Source organism: Notamacropus eugenii, chromosome 1 (assembly GCF_028372415.1).
Source record: "Notamacropus eugenii isolate mMacEug1 chromosome 1, mMacEug1.pri_v2, whole genome shotgun sequence".
In the NCBI taxonomy this organism is placed as follows: Eukaryota; Metazoa; Chordata; class Mammalia; order Diprotodontia; family Macropodidae; genus Notamacropus; species Notamacropus eugenii.
The window spans coordinates 389260267-389285392 of NC_092872.1; the positions used below are offsets into that span (position 1 = coordinate 389260267).

The 25126-nt window shown below is 36.9% G+C and overlaps 1 long non-coding RNA gene and 1 pseudogene across 1 annotated transcript in view; one reads left to right on the forward strand and one right to left on the reverse strand.

Moving 5' to 3' along the window:
* LOC140518586 (uncharacterized) overlaps window positions 1-25126 on the reverse strand; it is a 124901-nt gene that overhangs the window by 13935 nt on the left and 85840 nt on the right. The gene's annotated exons all lie outside the window — the stretch shown is intronic.
* On the forward strand, window positions 1508-2683 carry LOC140526050 (perilipin-3-like; annotated as a pseudogene).

Here is a 25126-nt window from a genome sequence, read left to right on the forward strand (position 1 = left end):
ATTAATAATAATAACTAACAAATCACTCTTGCTACATGCCAGACACTATGCTAAGAGCTTTACAAATATTATCTTGTTCGATCCTCACAACAACCCTGAGAGATAGGTGCTATTATTATCCCCATTTTACAGTTTAAGAAACTGAGGAAAGCAGAGGTTAAGTGACCTGCCAAAGTTCACACAGCTAAAGTGTCTGAGGTCAGATTTTAACTCAGGTCTTCCTGACTCCAGTTGCAACACCCTATCCACTGGGCTACATTGCTGTCTTATATAAGAGAGGTGATGATGTATAATTCTTAATTATATAACAGTATATCATTATAATATTACATTATATAATTAAAATATTACATAATATAATATAATATATATAATTCTATAATTCACCAGATCATGTCTTGCTATATACTATGTATGTATCAAGTTTTTGCAAACTGCTATGCTATGTTACACAGTTCTACTGCTTCTTTGTATAGTCTGCATTGATCAAAAAGTCTAGGCTTTTTAAGGATAGGTAACTTTTCTGTAGTTCCTCATGGCAATAACGTGGTCTTGCATTCCCTACCAGAAGTTCCTTCAATTCTGTAAACAACTTCACATGATTCAGCCATTCCAGTGCTTGTTGACATATTGTTAATTGAGCTTACATGTCTGTCACCCATGGAAGGTCTTTTGATTTTACTCTTTGATCTTAACAGTTTCATTAGTTCCATCCAAATGTAGAACATATTTGTTTACACTGGACAATTCCAAAGGCACGTACCTATTCTAGCCTTTACTCTTGCTCTGTGAAGGGATAGCTATTTCAGTTTGTTTCAAACCTGTTTATAGTGTGATCTGAGTACATTTAACAACTCTTTTCTCCCTTGTTTGACAAGGAAGTGTTTATCTTTTTACAGCTGCCTTGAAATGGATGATGGGTCCCCTATTTTGTTGCTATCGTACGGGTTTTTGTCTAGATGTTTTCTGAATCTATTATCGTCCATTTTAGTGTTTCAAACATGTGGATCAAGACTAGTATTATAGTTGTTGTTGTTGTTATTGTCACTGTTCATCTTGTTCTTTTCTTTTTTGATGGAATTCAGATAGAAACAGTACTGGGACAAGTAATAAAACTGCCATTATTCTTTTATATTTCATGATCTGCAGGCGATTTTTTTGTACAGGAAGAAACTAGTTTTTATAATTATATAAAAGTATTAGAATGTAAATTTATTTTCTGTAGCTGTAAGCCTACAAGATTCTTTGAGAGAACTCTAGTTGCAGACAAGATAGCAAGTATGATATATATTTCAGCCACATAATTGTTTTGGATTGTTTGTTTTTCCTACATGGTTTTAATTTCTTTTTGATTCCATTTTGAAAGCTTTGGGAAGCTTCATATAGCTTGAAGATTTTGATTATTAGGTATGGGACATCTAATAGGCAAAAGAGGTTCAAAAAGCCAATGAGGAGCCTCCAAACTCCAGCTTATACTGGTGAGGGGACTGCCCGCTTCTCAGGAGAACCAAATAAAGGAACTACATTCATCTAAAGAGATGGAGGTTCAGTCATCACAAGAAAAAGATTCATTAATCTATGCCAGTAGTGGTGACTCAGGCAAGCAAGATAGCACAAGTGTCAATAGTGTTGTCACAAGGTCTGTGTCTCATGAAGAGAAAATCTTGTCTGAAATCCAAGAGGAGAAACAAACACTAGAAGAATCAAAACTTCATATGGACAAATACCTCCCAATCTGGCTGGACATGGCTAATATCCAAGAATCTTCAGAGGAAGATGGAGATTGTTTTAAGAAAACTCTTCAAGAGACAAAGGCTATTTCATATCACTAGGTTCTCTGCCAAGCAACCTCCAGTCACATAAAAATGCTGTGAAAAATATCAGAGGTGTCAAGAACAACATCAGAAAACTCTTGTACCAACTCTATGAAGTGAGTGAATAGACTTATCAATGCAAGCAAGATTCTAAGGATCAGCAGAATTACCATAAGGCCCTCCTTGAGATGTGGATCAAGAAGAATAAAAACCAGTCTGAAAATGTGGATAGTGATACACAGCTCCTGGAAGCCCTGACTCTGGACATGTCCCTTAGCATTGCCCTGAAATTACAGTTGGCCTTCATGGACCTCATGCCTAAAGTCCAAGATCTCCCAAGCAGCCTCCAAGACAGTCTCCAATAGGCTTGTTATGACATGCAGGAGCTTCATTCTACCTTTTCCATAAGTGGTGGTTTTCAAGATCTAGACAAGCATCATGTGACCCAGAGCCTGTTTAAGCTGACCCAAACCCAGGGAGGTATAGAAAAATTATTCTGTTTCTTAGAAGATAGTATTCCTTCTGGTTGGATTGTAGGACCACTTTCCCCTTTTGAATATCCCCTCCCAGAGGGAATAACACTCGCTAAAGAAAACAATATCTTGAATTGTGATATGGAAGCTGACAAAGAAGTATTGTGTTAGTTTATAGTTAACTGCTATACTCTGAATACTTTTCAAATTATGATAACAAAGTTGCATTGAAAATGTAAAAATAAATAAATAAATGAATGAATGAATGAATGAATGAATGAATGAATGAAAAGCCAATGAGAAGAAGAATGCTTTAAAAAGCAGAATTAACCAAATGGAAAAGGAGGTTCAAAAGCTCGCTGAAGAAAATAGTTCTTTCAAAATTAGAATGGAACAGATGGAAGCTAATGACTTTATGAGAAGCCAAGAAATCACAAAACAAAACCAAAAGAATGAAAAAATGGAAGATAATATGAAATATCTCACTGGAAAAACAACTGATCTGGAAAATAGATGCAGGAGAGACAATTTAAAAATTATGGGACTACCTGAAAGCCATGAGCAAAAAAAGAGCCTAGACATCATCTTTCATGAAATTATCAAGGAAAACTGCCCTGAGATTCTAGAAGCAGAGGGCAAAATAAATATTGAAAGAATCCACCCATCACCTCCTGAAAGAGATCCAAAAAGAGAAACTCCTAGGAGCATTGTAGCCAAATTCCAGAGTTACCAGGTCTAGGAGAAAATATTGCAAGCAGCTAGAAGGAAACAATTCAAGTATTGTGGAAGTATAATCAGGATAACACAAGATCTAGCATCTTCTACATTAAGGAATCAAAGGGCGTGGAATATTCTATTCCAGAAGTCAAAGGAACTAGGATTAAGACTAAGAATCATCTACCCAGCAAAACTGAGTATAATACTTCAGGGGAAAAAATGGTCTTTCAATGAAATCAAGGACTTTCAAGCATTCGTGATGGAAAGACCAGAGCTGAGAAGAAAATTTGACTTTCAAACACAAGAATCAAGAGAAGCATGAAAAGGTAAACAGGAAAGAGAAATCATAAGGGACTTACTAAAGTTGAACTGTTTACATTCCTACATGAAAAGATAATATTTGTAACTCTTGAAACTTTTCTCAGTATCTGAGTAGTTGGTGGGATTATACACACACACACACACACACACACACATACGGAGAGAGAGAGAGCACAGGGTGAGTTGAATAGGAAGGGATCATAACTAAAAAAATAAAATTAAGGGGTGAGAGAGGAATATATTGGGAGGAGAAAGGGAGAAATGGAATGGGGCAAATTATCTCTCATAAAAAAGGCAAGAAAAAGACTTTTCAATGGGGGGAAAAAGGGGGGAGGTGAGAGGGGAAAAAAGTGAAGCTTATTCTCATCACATTTGGCTCAAGGAAGGAATAACATGCACACTCAATTTGGTATGAAAACCTATCTCACAATATAGAAAAGTAGGGAAGAAGATGATAAGCAGGGTGGGGAGGATGATGGAAGGAAGGGCAAATGGTAGGAGGGAGCAATTAGAAGTAAACATTTTGGGGAGGGACAAGGTCAAAAGAGAGAATAGAAGAAATGGGGGCAGGATAGGATGGAGGGAAATATAGTTAGTCTTACACAACATGACTATTATGGAAGTCATTTGCAAAACCACATATATAGCCTATATTGAATTGCTTGCCTTCTCAGTGGGGATGAGTGGGGAACGAGGAAGGAAGAGAAGTTAGAACTCAAAGTTTTAGGAACAAATGTTGAATATTGTTCCTGCATACAACTGAGAAATAAGAAATACAGGTAATGGGGTATAGAAATTTATCTTGCCCTACAGGACAAAAGAGAAGATGGGGATAAGGGAAGGGAGGGATGTTAGAAGGGAGGGCAGATTGGTGGAAGGGGTAATCAGAATGCTTGGTATTTTGGGGTAGGGGAGGGGAGAGGTGGGGAGAAAATTTGGAACTCAAAATTTTGTGGAAATGAATGTTGAAAACTTAAAATAAATTAATTAATAATTTTTTTAAAAAGAGAGAAAATGTATATATTTTTAAATTTTATAGATCAATGTCATATCCAGTTGTTTGTGATCAATAGTTGTGTTTTTTTGGGAAGGGGATGATTCTGTGATAATACACCTATATAGTGCCAATATAATTTGTTTACCAAACTCTCAGTGCTGTTTCAACATAAGTATTTGTTTGGTGTCTCCATCTGTAAAAGATGGTGGGTTTCTGATGTGTAATTTTCACCACCAACCTGTGCCTTGCTAGGTATTTGACAGGTGCTAATTTTTATAACCTGAACTACTGCGTTTCATAGTATCTGCCATTTTCTTGCATAATCTGCATTAACTAATTAATTAATTAAGCTCATTAATTCTGAGCTCTTTAAGGATAACCTATCTGTAATATCTGGTGGCAATTACCTGGTCCTGAATGACCATCATAACTCCTTCATTTTTATAAACAAATCTTTATGATTTACTCAACATTTCTTTGTTGACACTCTATGAGAGTATTGCCCCAGGAGGATCTTTTGACTCCACTCTTGGATCTTAGATGTTTTGTGGGATCCATCGGGAGGTAAACTACTTTCAGTCATATTTGACAAATCCAATGGCATGTACCTATCATCCGCTTTTACTACTACTCAGTGAAACCATGTCTCCTTAAACTAAATGTATTTCTACAGGTATTTCACTTATTAATTAGTTATATGTTCTGAGATCATATATTAATCTTCTTCCTCCTTTTTGACAAGGAAATATTAATCTCTATAGCTGCTTTAGAATGTTTCATTAATATTGTACGTGTTTTTGTTAGGATACTTTTCAAATCTACTATGGCCCAACTTATAAGTTAAAAAGTGTACATTAAGACTGATATTCTGTAATTGTTGATTGCTCTAATCATGTTCTTTCCATTGAGTTTTAATTATAGGCTATTAGATTTTGATTGTGTTTACATGTACCCAACCACAGATTTCTGCTTGAAAGTTCTATGCTCAATTTGTCTTGACTTGAGGAGATGAAGGTATGTGTAATTGTAACCTTTCTCAATTGGTTCAATTTGATCCCTAGAAATGAAGAAAAGGACAATTTCAAAGAACTTTGGGAAGATTTGTAGGAAATGATGCAGAGTAAAGTGAGAAGTAGGAGAACAATTTATACAATAACAACATTTTTATTTTCATTAACAAGCATTCATTTTCTCTTCCTCCTACCCACTAGAAAAAGAGAATGGCAAAACAAATCCTCATAGCAAATATGTACTGTCATGCAAAACAAACTGTCACATTGGCCATGTTTTGTTTCATTTTGTTTAATGTCTCATTTTGCATCTCGAGTCTATTACCTATCTGTCAAGAGATGGGCAGTATGCTTCATTATCAGTCATTTGGAATCATAATTGTTCACTGATCATTAGCAACATTATAAAGAAAAACAGCCTTGAATGACTTAAGTACTCCAATCAATGAAATAAACAATCACAATTCCAATGATCCAATGATAGCCCATGCTACCCACCTCCCAATGGAGAGATGATGAGCTCAAGATGCAGAATAAGACATACAGTTTTAGAGACAAACCACCTAGGAATTTGTTTTGTTTCTACACACTTGTTACAACAGTTTTTCTTTTTTCTTTCTTTTTTTTTTAAGTGTGGGATGTGAGAGAGAAATGGAAGAAGTGATGAAAGTGTAGTCAAAAAAAGAAGTTGTAGGAAACTGAAAACAAATTTTTAAAAAATAAAGAAAGAACAAAAAGAAAATAAAATCATTGAAGCATTTTTAAATGCACAAAAGAGAACAGAAAGAAAGCTAGAAAGAACCATAGACATGCAGGAAAGTTCTGAAAATGTTCATGTTGAATTTATTATTTTTATAAAGCAAGTCATACATAATAGGTTTTCATGTACTCTTCTTCTGTTCTACTATGGAAGTAGAGACTCTCATTTTGCTTTGTCTTTCTTAAGTTCTGAATTAACAAAATTAATTCTTAAAAAAACAATTCAACCTCTGGGTTCATGTTTGAAGTGTTCAGTCTTTAGCTGTACATTAAGAATTTTACACTATCATTTTACATTATGTTTATTATATTTGTAATTTCAAATGGATTAATACAGCAGCAGCTGTATAGAGATATATTTGCTCATGAAAATATTGATTCCTTCATGAGGAAAAAAAAGGAATAGGGACTCACAATAGAAGTGAGAAAAAGAAATTCCCTTCAAGTAGTCAATAAGAAAAGTCATGTACCAGGAGTACCTACAGCCTCTCCATAGGAGACAATTCCTTTTCACTTAGCCGCAGTCATACCAAGCTTTTGAGGGATGCTTTCCGCCTTACTCAGACTCATCAAATGGTCATGCTACCAGTTTTCAAGCTTCTTGTGGCTATTTTGTTTTTCTCTCTTTCACACTGCATCTCCTCCCCCAACCCCTTGCAAATTCCTCCTGTCTAATCTAATTAATCTGGATTCATGACTCAGACAAATATTAGACTAGATGACCACAGAGGTTAGATAACTAGATAACCTATGACCTCTTAAACCATGAAACATTTTGTGATCTTCTGGGAATGAAAGCAATATAAATTGGTGAAAAGTTTAAATTATACAATTTTTTTTGAAAGACTACAGTTCATAGTTGAAAGACCACTGGACAACGACAAGTCAAAAGACTTGGATAGCAGGATCTAGGCCCATTGCACCAGGATCAAAAGGAACCTTCAAATAGCTCAACCTTGCCATTACACAATTTATCTCAATAGTTGCCAATCTACCTTTATATATAGTTCCCAATAAATGTTACCATAATTCTGACTTCAATGCCAAATCACCACAACATGCATGGCATAATGGGGAGGGAGCTGGCCTCAAAGCTAAGAAGACATTTTCAAGTCATGCCTCTAAAGAACACTAAACATGTGGTCCTGAGCAAGTCACTTAATTTTTGTGCTCCAGACAGCTCTCTAATACCATAAATTGAAGAGAAGTTGCCAACCTACGTTGGTAGAGGGTGGTTTCTCACCAGAGAATTCTCTACACCAGTGAAATCACAAAGTTCACATCCCTATCCCTGTGTTCAAGATATTGAGGTACACATAGAGTTTACAAGCAGTCCCAGCTGCAGTAGTGAGGAAAGCAGGCTTTTAAAAAAATTCTGCTCCAGGTATTGACTGATTGCATGTCCTGCTGGAGAGGGGAACAGGCAGTTCAGGCCTCTGAAAATTTATTAGATCATCCTAAGATTGTTTCTAGTTTCAAGATACTATGCTTCTAAGTACATAGTCATTTGAATCCATTGTTGGCAAGTAAAGGTCTTTGAGGCCTTTTTTATTGTAAATGATTTTTTAATAACATCTTAATTTCCACAGTGCAGTTGTTTCTTCTGGAGTCTTCAATTCAACAGAAAATTTTATGTACCTACTTCACTGTGTAGTGCATTCTGATAAAATATGGCACTGTTTATTCTTTCTAATAACTTAAATATGCGTATTCTTTTTGTGGTGGCCAAGAATTAGAAATTGAGGGGATACCTATCAATTGGGGAATGGCTGAACAAGTTGTAGTATATGAATGCAATGGAATACTATTGTACTATAAGAAATAATAAGCAGGCAGATTTCAGAAAAACCTGGAAAGACTTATGTGAACTGATGCTGAGTGAAGTGAGCTGAACCAGAACACTGTACACAATAATAGCAACATTGTGCGATGATCAACTATGATAAGAGTTAGCTCTTCTCAGCAATACAATGATCCAAGACTATTCCAAAAAACTCATGATGGAAAATGCTATCCACACTCAGAGAAAGAACTATGGAGTCTGAATGCAGATCAAAGCACACTATTTTCACTTTTTTGTTTCTTTCTCATGTTTTTCCCTTTTGTTTTGATTCTTCTTTCACAACATGACTAATGTGGAAATATGTTTAACATAATTGTACATGTATAACCTATATCAGATTGCTTACTGTCTGGGGGAGAGGAAGGGAAATGAAGGAGGGAGAAAAATTTGGAACTCAAAATCTTACAAAAGTGAATGTTGAAAACTCTATTCACATGTAATAGGAAAAAAAATAAAATACTATTAAGTAAAAAATAATAGCTTAAATGTGCTCTTGTGCTTTCTTATTTGCATTATTAGTTAGCTTAGGGATCTCTATTTGCATAGACACAGCTAAGGCAAATGCCAGTTTCACCCCTGTCTGATGGATTAAAGTTCCAATTGCTCAGTCCTGAATCCCTAAGAATTTCTATTAGGCTCTCAGAAATTCAAGTCAATAATTTTCTTGTCTTTTTAACATTCAATAAATGCTGAGTGGGGGAATGAGTGAATGAGTGATCAATATGAATTGTAGTTTGGTTTTGGGTTTGTGTGTGTGTGTGTGTGTGTGTGTTTTTAATTATCAAAATGGATGCCAGGAAAAAGTTGAGTACATATAAAATTATTCATAACCTTTGACTCAGTGATCCTATCGCTATATGCCCTAAGGTATTATTAAAAGAGTTGGAGGAGGGGAAAGCAGGAGGTAGTACAAAAATATTTTTATGAGTTTTTTTCATAATAGCAAAAACCTGGAAATAACATGTATTTCTTACAATTAATGAATGACTGAACAAATGGCATAACAATGTAATGGAATGCTATTGAGCCATAAGGAATAACAAATATGAAGAAATCAAAGAAATAAGGGAAAACTTACATTAAGTGATACAGGGTAAGGAAAGAATCAAAACAACTCTACAGAACTAGATCTGACTATTTTAAAAAAGAGCATCAGTAACAGCAACAAAATCCAATGGAAAATAATTCACAGGGGAAAAAAGATCCAAAGGAGATATAAAATAAGCAGGACATTTTTACTATTTTTGTTAAGGTTAATATATGTATTTTCTTTCTTATTACTGTTCAGTCCCTCAGTCACGTCCAACTTTACACGACGCCATGGACTGTTGTCCATGGGGTTTTCTTAAAAAAAAATACTAGAGTGTTTTGCCATTTTTTTTTCTCCAGTGTGTCCCCATTTTATAGATGAGGAACTAAGACAAGTAAAGTTTAAGAAATTTGTCCAGGATCACACAGCTGGTAAATGCCTGAACTCATATCTACCTGACTCCAAGACCAGTGTTCTATTCACTGTATCACCTAGCTGCTCACATGTATTTTCTTAACAAAATATATATAATTTGGAGTTTCAAGTATGATCATTTTATTTTCTTTACTTTGATAGATACTAGGTTTAGAATTTTTTTAAGTTTTTAAAGGAAATAGTTGAGTGTAGCCTTCTTTTATTCATTATTATGATTATCCTTACCATCACCAACAAATCATTTAAGTGTCCCCACAGGGAAGAGCTACACAGTAAAAGTATCTCTGCCCTCAAGAGCATATAATTTAGCTCGATCCTCTTGTTGTCTTTAAAAAGTTCTTATTAAAATGTAAACTGATTTTCTGGTAGTTCTACTTATTAAGCAGTTATTCCTCATTATTACAAAAGAGTTCATCAGATTTGTTTCTACGACATGGAAGGTCTTGTAGGAATGGCATACTAGACAGGTAAGGTATGATACAGAGTTAAGGCAAAGTCATAAAGTAGGAGGTAGGAAACTGTAGTCCAAAAAAGTGCTCGAATGGAAGTCAGGTGACCTGGGTTCACATCACAGCTTTCATATTTTAAAAAAATATATATTTATCAAAAAACTCTGCTTAGGCATATTATATAGGTCCCCACTGTACTTTCAAATACATCTCCTACAATTTACAATCCCCGAAAATAGTTATGTGAAATAACAAAGGAGAGGGAGGCAATTTTGACTGGCAATAAATTTTCCATTTTTCCATTTGGGAAAGAAAGAATGCAAATATGTTTCATGTATTTTTTTACCTATTTTGTGGCTATTTAAAGCCATCTTCATTTTCCTGATATATTGTGTATATTTTTTTTGTTCTGCTCTGTTTACGCAGCTTCTCTTCCTATAAAACATGATCATATGTGTTCAAATTCTTCACATTCTTCATATATTCTTTATGGTGCAGTATTTTCCATTACATTCATATGTCACAGTTGGTTCAGCTATTCCTCAGTCAAGTACACAATTTGTTTCCAATTTTTTACTAATTACAAATAATGCTGCTATAGCTATTTTCATAAACCAAGTGCTTTCTTGATCTTTGGAGATAAACGCAATGGTAGGATCACTGAGAAGTTGTTCCTTTTCCTCTTTCCAACTGAACATAAACTCCTTGAGAACAGAAGTTGAACCCATTTACTAGTTAGGAATTTGTGTTCCTTCTCTTCCCTATCTCATTTTACCTAAACCTCACTTCTGTCTATATTGAGTTTCCCATGTTCTAGCATCTTGGCAAGGGCAACTAGGAGGCACAGTGGCAAGAGTGCTGAGTCTGAAATCAGGAAGACTCATCCTCCTCAGTTCAAATCTGACTTCAGATACTCACTAGTTGTGTGACTCTAGGCAAATCTCTTAAGCCTATGTGCTTCAGTTTCTTTATCCATAAAATGAGCTAGAAAAGGAAATAGCAAATGACTAGCATCTTTGCCAAGAAACCCCAAATGTGGTCACAAAGAGTCAGATAGTACTGAAATGACTGATCAACTACACACCAACTTGGCCAAATTAATGAGCATGAAGTGATACCTCAGAGCTGTTTGAATTTGTATTTCTCTAATTATTAGCGACTTTGAGCCTTTTAAAAATAGTTGTTGGCAATTTTGCTTTTCTTCATTTGAGAATTACTTTGATCATTTATCTACTAAGGAATTCTTAGTTTCATCCCTAGTGACTATGTAAAGACCAGACCTAGAACCCAGTGGGTCCTCTCTGGAAACAGGAAGTAAAAAAAAAAAAAAAAAAAAAAGGATCTCTCTTCTATCAAGATTTCCCCAACTCCACATGAGTATAATAAGGCATTGAATGATCAACATCCGCCAATAAGTTATTGCAAATACAAATAAGCTTCAGCACCACATTAAATCATGGCCTCTTTGAATCTCAGTTCTCTCATAAGTAAAAAAAATAAAGATAATAATACTTGCATTTCAGCAGTTTTTAAAATCTGCAGGATTATATAATTGCTAATTTGGAAAACTTGTAGAAAATACAGCTGTATACTGAAGACCTAAGTAATGGAAGGGTATTGCTAAAAGGAGAGAAGAAAGTACACAAAAGGCAATAGAAAAGCACCCCAAACACTAATATACTCTGTTGGTGGAGTTGTGAACTAGTACAAAATATTCTGGGGAGCAATCTGGAACTATGCCCAAAGGGTTATAAAACTGTTCATACCCCTTTACCTAGCAATAGTATAGTAGGTCTATATCCCAAAGATATCAACGTAAAGGGAAAAGGGCCTATTTGTGCAAAAGGGCCTATTTATAGCAGCTCCTTTTATGGTGACAAAGAATTGGAAATTGAGGGGAAACTTTTCAATTGGGGAAGGGGCCGAACAAGTTGTGACAGAACAATATGACTTTGATAGAACACTATTATGCTGTAAGAAATGATGAGCAAAATGGTTTCAGAAAAACCTAAGAAGATTTAAATGAACTCATGCAAAGTGAAGTGAACAGAACCAGGAAAACATTATACACAGTACCAGCAATACCGAATTATGATCAATTTTAGCTACTGTGATCACAGGAATGATTCAAGAGAATTCCAAAGGAAACCATGATAAAAAATGCTATCCACCTCCAGAAGGATAACTGATGAACTCTGAATGCAGATTGAAGCATACTTTTTTTAACTTTCTTAGTTTTTCTTGAGGTTTTTTATCTCTATTTTTTTTTTTTTTTGGAACATGGCTAATATGTTTTGCATGAGTTCTGTATAATTGATATCACCTGTATAATTGATATCATCAAACTGCTTACCTTCTCAAGGAGAGGAGAGGAAAGGAGAGAGAGAATTTGCACTCAATTTTTTAAAAATTAAACGCTAAAAAAAATTTATGTTAATTAGGAAATAGTTAATGAAATAAAAAATTTATTATGGGAAAAAAAGAAAAGAACCCTAAACAAAACTCAGCTACATAAAAATTTTGTTTATGGCAGAACCTGATTGTGCAGGTGAGTTGGCCTGTTTAAAGTAGAAGAAACACAGGCAAAGAAAGATGATGTTGTGGTCAAACCCCAAACAGAAACAAAATTGAAAAAAAAAGTTCAATGAGATTCACTTAGTTTTGGCTTCCAGTTGTTGTGACCTCATCCCTCTATTTGAGGGAATGACTTGTCAAGGGAAGGCAAGGCCATTTATAATGGGACCAGATCTTTCTGAGGTAAATTAAATAAAAGCTCACTGATGTCTGAGAGGGCTCTGGAACCAGCTTCTCTGAAATGGGGTGAAAGAGGTTACTTTGGACAATTTTCCCCAGAGTGAGCAAATCATCCTACTGAGGCTTTCAGGTGCCCCTAAAGAGCTGGACTCCTAAATCTGGAACCAGTTCAGCTTTTGATAGAAAGATTCTGTGGCCTTGAGAAGAAACCACTCCAAACTGAATTTTGTTCTGTTTACCGCTCTCCTTAGTCTACAGGATTTAATTGATAATAAATATTTATTCTGGCTTTTGAATACCATTGGCTACATGCCCACAGACCCCCCTCCCTGCTTTTTCTTCAAAGAACAATGTATCTGGCACCTGATGAAAATTAGCAGGTGCTGCGCCCCATTCCCCCGCCCCAAAAGTGTGTGAATGTTCTGCCAATCATGCTCCTATTTAAAAGTCCATGATATTCTGTGGTTGAATGGATGCACGAGGAAAATTTCTGTTGACACTAACTGCACTTTTGCCCATGAGTTACAGACTGCCTTTTGGCAAAGACTTAGTTTCACATTTTCTTGGCACATCATATTCCTCAAGGCAATCACCCCATTCTTACCTTTAAACACCCTACCTACCTTAATCACAAGCTCAGTTAGAGTTCTGCTTGAGGAAAGATCTCACAGTCAGCTTAAAGGGTACCTAGTTAGTCCAGAGTTTGCTCACGTAGGTAGACAGAGTGCTGGAATTGAAGGCAGAAAGAGCTAAGTTTGAATTCTGCTTTAGACATTTATTAGCTGTGTGACCTTGGGCAAATCACTTAGCCTCTCTCAGACTCAGTTCCTCATCTGTAAAATGGGGATAGCCAAAGGACCTACCTCACAAGATTGTTGTGAGGATCTAATGAGATAATTTACATAAAGCATTTTGGAAATGTTAAAGGGATATACAAATATTAGCTATTATTATTATTAAGTGGTTCAGTCTCCAAAGCAAGTCATATTGTTTCTGTACTCTGAAAAAGTTATATAATTTTTAATCTGTCAAGAACTATGTTGATCAAGAAACAAAGCCAGAGGCAACCATTATATCATCTAAGTCACTCAGATACAGAGCACCAGTACTGTTTTCAAAACCTAATTTTAGAAAGGATATCAGAGTACTTAATAAGCTTAGAAAGAAAGTATCCCATCCTACCACTTGCTGCCTGTGTAATTTTGGGGGTGTCCCTTGGTCTCTCTTACCTTCAATTTCCTCTTCTACAAAATGGGGCAGTTCAACTTGATGGCCACTTCCAGGTCTAAATATGTGGATCAAGGGGAAGGCATCCTGTGAACTAATTCACATTTCTCTTGTCATTTCAGTCCATTTTCTCTCATCCTCAATGGTTATAACAAAATTTGCATTTATATGGTGCTTTGTGGTTAGAAAGACGTTTTATATGCATTAGAGCATTTGATCCTCACAGTTAAGTGAGGCAGACAGAACAGATATTATGCCCATTTCACATGTAAAGAAACTGAGGCTTAGGGTTAGATGACCTACCTGCCTAAGATAACACACCTTATAAATGGTAAGAACAGGATTCTAATTAACCCCAGCATTCTTTCTGTTGAACTGCACTTCCCCACAAGAAGGGCTTGATCCTAGAATTAGAACACGACAGATATTTTCAGACTGCTATTCAGTTTTCCCCCTGCCACCCTAACCTTCTCCTTGTAAGAGTGGAGACATATGCCCTCTGGACCTGGAGCAAATCAAATAGGTTAGGAGGAAGGAGTTCAGCTTCTGAATGAATGAGAAAGAACAGCTTCTATTCCTTAGTTGGTGCATTGCAATATCCTGATTCCTGCCTCATGTCAATTTTCCCCTGTCTCAGAGAACACACAGTCTTATTATTTGTCTCAGCAACAGGACCAACCTAAGCAAAATTTGTGAAGTCAGAGAAGTTTGCCTGTGGTATACCCCTTCTTCACTTCCTTCCTCTCCTAACCCCCTACCCTGTAATTAGTCCCCTTGAAGCCAAAAGCCTAAGGACTTTAGGCTGTAGAGTCAGAAAGGATCATAGGAGCAGAGATGGAGATATAGGATCTTATACATGACCTAAGTGATTTATTTTGGGTTTTTTCTTAATTTGGGGGGTTTGTTTTGTTCTTATTTTTGTATTACTTTGTTGCCACTTATGACTTTTAAAAAAAAGCTTTTTATACCTTTTGTTTTACATCATAGTCATTTCTGAATATCCACCCTCTCCCACCCAATAAAAAGTCTAGCTTTGTAAGAAATAAAAACAGCAAATCCAACTAGCAAAGCTGCTGCGCTAACACTTCAAACGTCTCATTTTATAAGTGAAAAAAATAAATGGAAGCTCAAAGAGGCCAAGTGTCTTAGTCAGGTTCACAGAGGTAATAAGTAAAGGAGTTAAGATATGAAATCTAGGCCTCCAACTCAAAATCCAGAGAAGAAAGGATCTGATAAACTAATTCACACTGAGGTATTAATGACTGAAGCTTAATATATCAGCTCTACAGAGCATATTTCATTTTTTTAAAAGTCTAAAATGTTTAAAATGCCTTCTACCCCCCAAATGAATAGAGCTTTAATGGTGACTTTTAATGGCAGAGTACTTGGAAGGGCGTACTTGGGATAAGGCAACCATCCAGGTTAGAACATTAGACCCTAGGCAAATCACTTAATCTCTGTTTGCCTTAATCCACTGGAGAAGGAAATGGCAAAACACTCCAGTATCTTTGCCAAGAAAACCCCATGGACAGCACTGGCATGCTACAGTCCACTGGGTCACAAAAAGTCAGACACAACTGAATGACTGAAAAGCAGCAAACCATCCAGGTACCCCTCAAATCACATCATCTAAGATGGTACTTTTATGAAAGGCTGGCCTCATCCAATAACTTGCCACACATTTAATCTATATCCCACTCAAGTACAAGAGGTTGGGAAATGGATCAGAAGCTCTCTCCACTGAATCTCAGTTGATCCCAGGGCAAGCTTCCAAGTATCTCCTTGGCCAAGGTTTAAATAAACAGTCTGGGAAACACTGGGCATTTCCTGTCCCACCAAATCCTCTTTACCAGGATGTGAGTAGGCAAAGAGTAAATGAAACTTTCTCATCACCCCTTCCTTCATCCTCACACTTGTGGGACTCTCAGTGATGTCACACACAATTTTCAAAGAAGAACTTCAGGCCCTCTTTCACAGAATCCAAGACAAAAGATCAGGGAAAGTCCTTTTCTATCACTGCCCAAACTTGGACTGTTCCAAGTTCCTCTCTAATACTGGCCAGTCAAGCTTCAGACATCTTCAGGGATGAAGACATTTAAAGGTCATCTTGAAAGCTCCCTTGAACCTCTCTGAAACTGGTGACCACCAGAACTGATAATTTCATGAACAATTTGGAGGCATGATGGCATGAGTAAATAAGAGTAAGAAATGAAATATGATAGAGACAATGATAATAATCTTGAATATGTAAAGCAGGTGACTGTTCTTAAAGCAGATTATATATTCATAAAATGTATGGGGATTTTCAACTTTTTTGGAAGTGGGGTGCAGGACAGAGTTAGACTTTTTTAAAAGTCTAAAAGCTTACATTTATAAAGCACTATAATTCATAGGATCTAGAGCTAAAAGAGACTTTGGAGACCATCTAATTCCAACCCATTTTACAGATAAGGAAACTGGGACCCAGAGGCAAAGTGACTTGTCCAAAATTACACAAGCACTAAAGATCAAAGTCAGAATTTGAATCCAGATCCTCTAGCTCAAAACTTAGTGTTCTTTCCACTTTATCATACTGAGAACTTTTGGACACAGAATCTTATCTGATCTTTAATACAATCTTATGAGACCTAGAGTGAGTGAAGTTATTACTATACCTTACAGCAATGAGGAATCTAAGGTTCAAAAGGTTATTCTCATTCTTATTAAGTAGCAAACATAGCATTCAAGTCCAGATCCATATAATGAGGCAACTATGTAATGAAACACACAGTGGATGGAACACTGGACCTGGAATCAGAAAAACCTGAGTTCAAATTTGGCCCAAGACACTTAATAGTCATATGATTCTGGGCAGTCACTTAACCTCTATCTGCCTCAGTTTCCTCATCTGTAAAAATGAGAATAACATAGTACCTACTTCCCAGGATTGTTGTATCAAATGAGATAATATTTGTAAAGTACTTTGCAAATTTTAAAATACTACATAAGTACTGGCTATTAATTTGTATTTACTTCATGTCTCTATTGCCCATGCAATTTTACATATATGCCATGTCATCCTGCATCACCATTTTCTTAGATGTACGAATGTGGAAGAAAGGTTCCATATCTATGTACTCTTTTGATTCAGCACCTAGGTCAGCTGCATACATTAAAATTTGCTTGATTTGATGGTAATGGTGAGGTAGATGTCATGTTCATGAACAAAAGTGGTTACACAGAATTTTTTTAGAGGGCTGGGAGTACCCAAGAAACTTTTTAAAAAACACCTCTCAGTGTGAATCAATAACAATTGAATAACATTTTATAGTAACTCATTTTTATATGTTACACAGTTACAAAGTATTTTCATAGACATTATCTCATTTGATCCTCATGACACTCCTGGGAGATAAGTAGTAGAAGTATTATTATTCCCACTTTACAGAAGAATAAACAGAGCTTCAGAGAGCTGAAATGATTATCTGAGTGTTACAGAACTAGAATTATACATCTAGAGCAGGAAGGGACCTTAGAGGTTATCAAAGGTCAGCTTGAGTTAACTCCCTCTTTCCTCATAAAACTCAGATGTGAGCCTGAGACCATCCTATGTATGGTCTGGAGTGACTCAGATTGGAACACATCTTTGGAGTGTTTCTTCCCCACAGTGGGGGGAGTGGGGAGGTGCCTTGACGGTAGATTATTTAGTATTTCTGTAGCAATTGTATATATAAATATATACATATATGTATGCATATGTGTATACAGACACGTGAATTTACGTGTATATATTTATTTAAAGTTTACAAGTATTATTTCACTGACCCTTACAACAACTCTAGGGAGTGGATGCTATTATTATTCTCATTTTACAAATAAGGAGACTGAGCACATTAAGTGACTTGCCCAGAGACATATAGCTAGGCAGTATCTGCAGTAAAATTTGAACCCAGGTCATCCTGACTCCAGGTCCAGAGTTCTATGCACTAGACAGATGCCACCTAGATGCCTATAGGTAAAGGTCAAAGAAAGCTGAGCTCTGCTTGGTAAAGCAATTTTTCAACTGAACCTTCAGATTATGAGACTTTCCTTCTGACAGAGAAAAGAACCACCTGCTGCATAAAAGAATCACCTCTGGATTCAGGGATCATCTAGTCCAGAGATTCATAAAGTGTGGTCCAAGGACCCCTGGGAGTCCCTAAAACCCTTTCACTGGATCTATCAGCTCAAAACTATTTTTATGATAAAATTAAGATATTTCTTACATAGTAAATGGTGATAGATATAATGTACATAACCTAAAGCCCTTGGGGAGAGGGGGGATCCTAAGTAATCATTAAGAGTGTCGTGAGACCAAAAGAATTGAGAATAACTAATCTAGTCCAATCTTCCTCACTTTACAGATGAGTAAGCAGACCCAGAGACATCAAGTGACTTACTTAAGATTACACAGATACCAAGCAACAGGATCAGGATCTACATCATGCTTTCCCCACCCTGATCTTTTAAGTAACAGAGCCAGAGCTCCAAAGCCCAGTTCTACTGATTTCAAATTCAGAACCCTTTCCATACTATCCCCACACTGTCACTAATGCTGACTGCACACTAAACATTGTAAGGCATTGTAGAAAATAAAATTAAAGCATAAGACAAAGGAAATAATAGTGGGGAGCAAAAAAGAGTACAAGACAAAGTTACACCAAGTACCAAATTGTACGATAGAGATAGACCAAGAACTGTGGAAGATAAGTGAAGGCTTCCCTGGAGAAGAGCCTTACTTCTAGAACAAAACAGGAATTCCTCTGTTTAAATACCCTTTATAACCTGGCCCTCATATACTTCTCCAGCCTTACTTCCTCTATGCATTCTGCAGTCCAGCAAACTGGCCTTTTTACTGTTTTTCACATGGTACTTCATCTCCCATTTCTGTGCATCTATATCGGCTCTCTCCCATGCCTGAAACATACTCCCTCCTCACCTCTGCCTCTTAAAATGTCAAGTTGCCTTCGAAGTTCAGCTCAGAAACCACCTTCTACAGGAAGACTATTCCTGGCTTATTGTTCCATTCAAAAAAAATTTTTTTGCATTTTCTATAAATGCAAATGTATACTATGATCAATAGATATTGGGTAAGGAGAGAGAGACAGACACAAAGACAGAGAAAGATGGGGGGGGGGGTTTCCCCCAATAAAGGATAAGCTTCTTGAAGATAATTTCATTTTTGCTTTGTACCCTCAGTATCTGGAACAATTTCTTACATGTGGTTAGGAATTCAATAAATGCTTGGTCCTTTATTGAAGGCAGTATGTGGGGGACTGATAACACAAATAGAAGCCTAGAGGCAAGAATGAATTTAGGATCATTTTTACATGTGCCATGGAAGAAAAGTCATAGGAATAACCAAAAAACATGTCACCTTTTTCAGGAGTCCACTGAGAGAGCATAATATTTTATTCTTATTTGTCTCATCTTGGCAAGTCATTTAGTGTCTTTGATCCTCAGTTTCATGATGGGTCGAGTGTGTGTGTTCATTTTTCATTGCTGAAGAAGACCATGCCATGAGAGACTTGCACTTGACTTTATTTTGAGTGAGAGAGCTCCTCCAGAGCCATCTGAATCCAGTGACCAGACATTCATCAGGACGACTACAGATGACCCAGGATGAGGCAATTGGGGTTAAGTGACTTGCCCAAGGTCACACAGCTAGTGAGTGTCAAGTGTCTGAGGTGAGATTTGAACTCAGGTCCTCCTGACTCCTACACTGATGCTCTATCCACTGCACCACCTAGCTGCCCCTTCATGATGGGTAAAATGAAGGCATTACATCTTCCTAAGGTCTCTTCTAACTCTAAATGACACACTCAAAAGAATGAGTTGCCAAAAGTGAAATTAGAGGCACAGTGACATTTGATTTGAGGATATATTTGAAAGAAGGAGCATCATACAAATTTTTTCCTTTCCCAGTATTCTGCAAATTATACCATATCCTCAAAAGCTCCAGTAACCTGAACCCAAATCCAAATAGCTGGAAAGAATGAATATCCTATCTTTTTAAAAGCAAAATATAAAAACAAACATAAAAACCATTTTCCATATTCTGCATTTTTGTCCACATCTAAGATTTCATGGGTTCTCCATCCTTTCTTAATGCAACTAATTCAGACCTGATGAGGTGTTGAGGTGCATGTTTCAACATGGTCACAATATAATTGGCTGTTGTAATATCTGCCCTTCAAAAACTTTTTTTTACTTACATGAACTGATGCTGGGTGAAGTGAGCAGAACCAGAACATTGTACACAGTAACAACAACATTGTGCCATGAGCTGATAGACTTAGCTCTTCTCAGCAATACAAAGATCTAAGACAATTCCAAAAGATACCTGATAGAAAATGGTATCCACATCCAGAGAAAGAACTATGGAGTCTCAATGCAAATTGAAACATACTATTTTCTCTTTTTTTTTGTTTCTTCTTTCTCATGGTTTTTACCTTTGGTACTAATTCTTCTTTATAACATGACTAATATGGAAATATGTTTAAAAAAAACTCTTATTTTTTTAAAGAGAGATCCTAATCTTGAATATAATTTTGATGATGTCTTGAAGCAGACAGACTCACCAGCAGGCTACTGTCATAGTCCAAACATGAGGAGATGAGGGCCTGCACTAGAGTGGCAACAGTATCAGAGAAGTTGGTTGCTGTTCAGTAATTTCAGTCATGTCCAACGCTTCAGGACCCCATTTGGGATTTTTCTTTCAAAGATATTGGACTTGTTTGCCATTTCCTTATCCAGCTCATTTTACAGACGAGAAAACTGAGGCAAACAGGGGCAAGTGACTTGCCTGGTGTCACTTGGCTAGAAGGGCTATAAGATGTTGTGAAGGCATAAAATATTAAATAAAAGCATAAAAAAAAGATGTTGCAAAGGTGAAACCAACAGGCCTTGGCAATAACTTGGATGTAGGGAGTAAAAGATACTGAGGAATTCTGGATGACTCCTAGGTTGTGAGCCTAAAGGACTGGGAGAATGGTCGGCCCTCTTCAGTAATAGAGAAGGTAGGAAAAGGGAGACAGAAATGCAATTTGAACACCCAGCTTTCTCATCAGCAGCATGGTGTAGTAGAAGGAAATTTGGATTTGGAGTTGGATCCCCAGGGTTCACAACCTACTTTTGCAACTTAATATCTATGTCACCTGGGCATGTCAGTTTCTCTCTCTGCCTGTTTTCTATATTAATAAAATTGAGGGATTGTAATAAATAGCTTTGAAGGACCTTTCCAACTCTAACTCCCTCCATCCACTTAGTTTTTGTGTATTGCCTGGAGACACTGAAAGGTAGCAAAACTCCCCAAAATTGATGGAGGCAGAATCTGAATCCATGTCTTCCTTGTTACATGTCTAACCCTCTAAGCACATGTAATACTGCCTTTCTGGTCTGCATAAAGGTACAGTTTGTCTTTTTTAACTAATTTCTGGATGGGCATAGTGGTACATTCCTATAATCCTAAGTAACAGTGAAGCTGAAGCTGGCAGATTCCTTGAGTTCAAGAGTTCTGAAATGCCATAGTCTGCCCTAAGTTAAATGTTAATATGGTGAGCCCCCAGGAGCTGGAACCATCCAGTTGCCTGAAGAAAAGCAAATGGGACCAGGTCAGAAACACAGTGGGTCAAAGCTTCTATCCAGATGAGAGTATGATCAAACCCATGAATAACCCTTGGATTTCCAAGTAGGTTAAGAATTTTAAAATAAATAATAAAAATAAAGTTAATTTTTAAGCAAAAGTAAGGCATACTCAAACTTACAGAAGTCATGTAATTATGTAAGCAAAGGCTCAAGTCCCACTTTACCACAGGGAAATCAGCTGCTCTTAACTCACCGGAGTTTCCTGTGTTGACTTTGGCGGTGCCTGCTCACCCAGGCCTGTCAGAGAGACTATGAAAGCAAAACAGCAGAACTAACATCATTTTGCAGGCTACAAACACCACAGTTCTTTTGGCATTCTCACTCCAGCAATCCCCTATAAAGAGATCCCAGATGTGCCCTCTGCATCTGATTTTAATGTCTCTTGAGGTTTTGTCAATTTGGTCTTCACCAGGACACTCCCTCTTACCAGGAAAGTAGTGGGACTACAATGTCCAAACTCAAGGAATCTGTGCTAAACAAAGAAGCGATGTGTCAAAATTACTGGAAACAAAAGAAAATGTCAGCTAAAATCACTCTCTTTTGGGTCTTTGGAGGCCCTAGGATATCACTCATTTCCAGCAAATTTGCTCAACCCTGAAAGCAAGATTGTCCAAATGAAAGGTTTTCTCTGGATCTTCCTACATGTCTACTCTGTCATTGAATATCAGAGTTAAAAATGAGTCTTGAAGACCTACATGGAAATGGTAGAAGGAGCGTTGGTTCTGGATTCAGAAGACCTAGATTCAATCTTGTCTCTAATACTCACTAGCTATCTGACCTTGGGTGACTCATAAATCTCCATTGACCAAAGTTTTGTCATCTCTAAAATTAGGAGGTTAAATTAAATGGCCTTTGAGTTCCTTTGCAGTTCTAGATCTATGATTCTATGAATTTAGCTCAAACGTCTCATTTTATAAATTAGGAAGCTAAATCCAAAAGAGAAGTTGCTTTGCCTAAGACAACTGAAATATTCAGATGGATCTATAAGCTCATCAATGTGTGGATATTTCTACTAATGATGCAAATTGCAATCCATCCCATCTTGGAACAAATCTCCCTATCTTGTCCACCTCATCTATATCTCTCATTTGTCATAAAGTATCCACCCAAGATGCTGAGGTCCTTCCTCACTTTCTACTCCTATTCCTTATTGTGACAAAGAAGTGACCATGGTTGAAATCTAGCTCAAAAGACCTGGCCAGCACAGCACTGGTTCTGGAAATTTCTACTGAACTAGAAAGGCTTCATATATAATCATAGACACAGACTGCTTTCTGAGGACCAGAACAGAAGGGCTTAGCATAAGTAGACTGGCCACTTAATGATGAACAAGGGTCGTGGCAACCAAAGTCCATGGTCATATAGCTAGTTGATGTCAAAACTGGATACCAGTTCCCATAGATACAGCTTTCTAAATCCTGCACCAGTTTGAATCTGTCAAAGGCAACAAGATTCAACAGACTGAACACTTAGTAGATGATATGAGTTACTGGGAAACCAGCTCAAGTTCCACTTCCTACTTTTACTGATTTCTAGCAACCTTCACTGACATGGATTTCCTATACATACCTTGTCTTCTGTATTACTCATTCTAGTACTAGTATGCATATTTTTAAAATTTTTGTGGTGAAATTAGTACCCCTTTTGCCATGGAAAGGAAAAAACTGGAAACTAGATAGGTGTTCTTCAGCGAGAGAAAATAATTTTTAAAATTGTGGTAAATTAATGTCAGGGAATGCTATGGTGCTATAAATGACAAATATGAAGAATTTGGAGAAACATAGGAAGATATATATGAACTGATATAGAAGAAAGTGAGCAAAACTAGGAGAAAAATACATACAGTGACTATAATAAAATAAATAAAGTAATGCTAAGATGGCAGTAAAATTCAGAATAATTGGAATAAGCAATTTTGGTCTTAGAGAACAAAGAATGAAATACATTTCCCTCTCTTTGTAGAACATAGGAGACTAAAGGAACAAAATGTTGCTTATACTATCAGATATGTTCATTTTGTCGGCTGGTTTTGCTTAACTATTTTTTATTGTTACAATGACTCGATTGGGAGAAATGGGGTGTTAGCAGAAAATAATGGGGGTACAACAACCAAAAAGCTCAATAAAACTTTTTAAACCTTGTTATGATCTTTATAAATCTGTATTTTTTCCTAAGTCAAAAAAAGACCCAAGTACATCAGAAAAACTACTGATAAAATAAGTGGCAAACTGACACATAAACTCATTTAAGCAAAAAAGTAACATTTTATATATGTTAAGGTATTTGAGAACCAGGTTGGAAATTATGCTGATTATATCAATCCCTGAAATGCTATAGGCTTCTGTAATAAGTTCCATGGTCAATTAAAAGGTTGGCCAAGAAATCCACACAGAAAAATCCAAGTGGGTAAGAATATGTATCGTGGACTTCTGGCCAAAACAGCTGCCCAAAAGGAGGCATACTGCCGAGCTCCCACATATCTACTCCAGCAAAAATCTGAAATTTACACCAGGCCTAATAACAAACCAAAAAGGCAATGAGAAACTACAGCAAGTGACTTCTTCCACACTCAGATTGCACAAAGAGTCAGCCAGAAGCCAACGGACAATAAGGAAAAGAAGCCAACAGCAAAGCCAACACCAGATCAGTCAGCGCCAACAGAGGCAAACAAGCATAGCCTCCTAGCAAGAATAGAAACGTGTGTAGCTAACAGAACTCTCTCTCCAAGAGAGCAAGACTGGAAGTCTTCCCTAAGCAAGCCCTAGGGAGGCCAGAAAGTCCCAGGCTGGTGATCTCAGAAGTTCAGAGGATCAGCAGAGACCATATGAGTTCAGCAGTATTCAGATAGTACTCAGCCCTAACACTGTACTGAGATGCCAATACTCTATGGCATCTCAGCCCTCTAAACATCCAGCCCTCTAAACCAAAGATGCAGGGGTTCCTAACCTCAGGATAGAGAGATCAGCACAGGGATCCAGGGGACCCCATGTGAAAACAAGCAGAACTCAAAACTCTACCCAAAAGCATAGCCATAGCTAGAGCCTTGTCCTGGCAAAGAGATAAGTAAACCAAAGAGATTGACCAGCATACAAAAATATGTGTGTGTAAGTATGTATATATATGTGTGTGTTGTGTGTGTGTATGCAGTGCAGATTGAAAGTCCCCAAAATGGTGTAATTCTGTAACAACTATAAACATAGACTCAAAGGAAAAAGTGGATTTTCTGCAAGTACTATGCCTAAAAGATATGAGGCAGGAGATTTTCAAAAATGAAATTAAAAAATGCATATTGTCTAAATTATGATCTGTAGCTGAATGGATGGCTGGAATGATAATCAATTTATGAAATTATGAAATGGGAGCAGGCACATCCAGTTCTTTGGGTACTTACTGAGAAAGACCACAATTGGCAGCAGGAAATGGGGCAGCAATCACACTTTGTTAAGTCACAGAAGGTACAAGGATAAGCAGTGAAATGGGTATAGAGTCAGACAGTGTGGTGACAGAGGAATAGGTTCATGAAGGGAGGCAGTAGCATGGGAGGAGAAAGGAGAGAGGGAGAGGCAGAGAATGTCATTCACATAACCATGGAATTGGGAGGACTCAGCAGCATGGACCTGATAGAGATAAAA